The sequence below is a fragment of the Cenococcum geophilum genome, assembly GCF_001692895.1.
Source record: "Cenococcum geophilum 1.58 unplaced genomic scaffold K441scaffold_5, whole genome shotgun sequence".
Lineage (NCBI taxonomy): Eukaryota > Fungi > Ascomycota > Dothideomycetes > Gloniales > Gloniaceae > Cenococcum > Cenococcum geophilum.
The window spans coordinates 4,423,074-4,426,725 of record NW_027137563.1 but is presented as its reverse complement, the minus strand read 5'-3'; positions in this window follow the sequence as shown (position 1 = coordinate 4,426,725).

Here is a 3,652-nt window from a genome sequence, read left to right as displayed (position 1 = left end):
ACGTACGGAGGTTCTACACGACGCTCTGCACAACGCTCTACATTAAAGACTGCGTACGGAGGCTCTGCGTACGAAGGCTCTGTATATAGAGGCTCTGTGTATGGAGGCTCTACACAATACTTTACACAACGCTCTGCATACGGAAGCTCTGCGTATAAAGGCTCTATATATAGAGGCTCTATACAACGCTCTACACAATGCTCTGCATTGAAGACTCTGCACACCAAGGCTCTGCGTACGAAGGCTCTATATATGGAGGCTTTGCGTACGGAGGCTCTGCTTATAGAGGCTCTGCACGGAGCTACGTACGTGGTGCCTCCGTATATAGAGTCTTCGATATATAGCGTCGTGTAGAGCGTCGTGTAGAGCGTCGTGTAGAGCGTCGTGTAGAGCGTCGTGTAGAGCGTCGTGTAGAGCGTCGTGTAGAGCATCGTGTAGAGCGTCGTGTAGAGCATCGTGTAGAGCCCCCCTACGTAGAGCCTCCATACGCAGAGCCTTTGTACGCAGAATCTCTATATATAGAACCTTCGTATATAGAGCGTTGTGCAGAGCGTCGTATAGAGCCTCTGTATATAGAGCCTCTGTATGTAGAGCCTTTATACGCAAAGCCTCTATATAGAGTCTTTAATATAGAGCGTTATATAGTATTATATAGAATATTATATAAAGCCTCTATATATAAAGTCTTTAGTAAAGAGCGTTATATAGGCGTTTATTTATTAAAATATTTATAAAAATATTTATAAAGGTGTATGTAGAGACGATTATAAAAGTATTTATAAAAATAATTATAAAGACGTTTATTAAGATATTTATAGAGATATTTATAGAGGTAATTATAAAGGCGTTTACAGAGATATTTATAGAAATATTTATATAAGCATTCTTAGAGACCCCCTAATATACCAATATAATATATTATAAAGGCTTTAAAGCACTATATAAAGCTTTAAGTAGAGCTTTTATAAGATTAAGACCAAGAATTTAAAGTTTTAAAGCTTTTAGATTTTAGGTAGTTAGTAGTTTAGTATATATAGCCTACTATATAAACCTCTAAATGCTTAAATTTTAAAACTATAATTAAGAATAGAAATTTACTATATCTATACCTATTTTAACCACTTTTTTATACTTATATATATATAATACCACTTATTATTTTATTATTATCTTATATTTAAAGCCATAGGTAAACCTACTTAATTACTTAAATAGGAGCTAATTGTATAAGTTTTAATTAATTTTAGTAAAAATAATTTCTATATAGAAGTTAAAACTAGTATTCCTTAACCTAATTTATAATACTAAAGGGCAAATTTAAAGAAATATATCTAAGATAATATACTAATTAAGGTAAAGAGTAGGCCGCATATAAATAAAGCTCTAAATGTCTAATATTGGGTAGTACTATTAATATTAATGTTGGTTACACAAGGGGATATCACGTAGCTACGGTTCGTGGATAGTATAATAATTGTTCTATTATTCTTCTTAAAGAAAGGGGTAAGGAACTTAAGGTTCCTTACCACGCTAGTGCCGCGGCGGCACGTGACGGCAACTTGCCGCACGTAACGGCAACTTGCTATATATGACGGCAATATGCCTTATATGCCTTTATTCCTAATACTGGCAACTAATCTTTTATAGTTGCTATATATATATATATATATACCGCTTAACTAGCGGAATAAAATTAATCCTCCTTACTTACTATTGCCATTATAACATAAGTCTCGCTGTCCTAAACTTTACCTCTTAACACGTAGTGCTTTCTTAATTATAAGTTGTGGGTAGGTATCTTATTAGTAGGGCCGCTAAGGCGCAAGCAGTAAGCGAGCCAATAGCGATTTTTTATCCCGGGGATGGAAAATCCTAATTAGCTGGTTTAAGTTAGGGTCTACAGAATGTGACTAATTAGACAACTTTAACCGCCGGTTAAAGTTCCTGGACATCTTAAGACCTTACGTGATTAAGAAATTTCTAGGGACTCCCTTTTAACCCAACCTTTAACTCGTATATATAGAGTATTTATATTAACAAACGTCTCTAGTGCCTTATTTGGGTTCGCCTTTATTATCGCATCTACTAGGTTATCTTAGCTATTAATCTATTAAATCTTAAAGAGTTCTTAACGCTTATAGGACTGCTAAAGTGCTATAATATTAATTATAAGGCGCTTCTCCTTTGTGGTACTAAGCTTAACTAAACACTTATAAAGGGAATATAAGTCGGTGTATACAATTATAGGGATAATAGGAAGTTCGAGTTAATCTGTAATTATCTTTAGGGTAGTTCCAATTGCAATTGCTATATTAACTCCGCCAACTATTCCATATATCTCTAACGCTAGAACGCTTTAAGTAACGCACTTACTCTTAGTTAAGCTCCAATGGATAAGATTACCGTAGATTATAAATTCATTCTCTCCAGTAGATTTATTCGCGATAATAATCTTATATCCTAGCTAGGAGCTAAAGTCTTTATTATTTATAAATAATCCATTAATAAATATAAAGAGCTTAGCGGTAGGAAGATTAATAGGCACGTAGAGTAGTCCCTAATTAAGATAGTTTATTTACCAGAAAAGACGCTTATTTAGGGTAAAAATATTATCCTTAGTTAGTTTCTAGTGTTAAGCTATAACAGAGAGATTAAATAAAGCCTTAGGTTAATAGATAGAAGTAATATAAGCTCCATAAGCACGTTGCTCCATATATCCTTACTTTAGAGAATTAACGTTAATAACGTTAATCTTTTTACCTTAACCCTTCTGGCGTAAAGTAATAGAATCCTCATTTAGGGAGAGGATGCATTTATTAAAGAGTAACAGTGTTATTAAGTTAAGCTTTTCCTTTGGCTTTGCTATAAGATTTGCCTTTACTAGCTTATCCTCTTTAAGAGCTAAGAATTAGTCGTCTCCCAAGATAATTATATTATTAGTTTATATACTAATGATTCTAAATAGGGTTCCTATAGTTATAATAAGGAAGCAGGGATCGAATATAGAAGTAGTTATTAAAAGCTTTTCTTTATAGTGCTTGCTATAGGTAGCCCACCAATAAGTTCCTACCTTTACAATTCTATACAATAGCTTAAGCACAACCATAATCATATCTTTAGGATACTGGTGGCGAATTTGCTCCGGAAAGTATACTAATATTAAGCGCTGAAGGTGCGTCTCTAATTGGGTATAGGCTTAAGTAATATCTTATAAATAAACCGCTATTCCGTTCTTTATTAAGGAGGGAGCTAATATAATAATAACTCGCTAACTAGCTCGTTAAATTATGGGAGATTATATAAGAATTATCTCTTCACTATTATCGTTATAACCTTAGATAATAAGCCTTAATTTCTTAAATAGGGCGTTAGTAGCTTTACCCTTAATCTTATTAACCATTCTTAACTTAAAGATACGAACTCCATTAAACTTAGTAGGGTTATATTTCTTAAATTTAAAGACTCCTCTTACGATAAGACTGTCGATCTCCTACTTATCGGATACTTAGAAAGGAGCTCCTAGGGTTATAATACGACCTTCCTTTCAGAGCTGTTTTGCAAGCTTAAAGTTAGCCTTCTCTTTAGCTGTTATAAAGGCTATTAATAACTTAACTTTATTCTTAATGGCGGCAACAAATTGTTCTTTAAAATT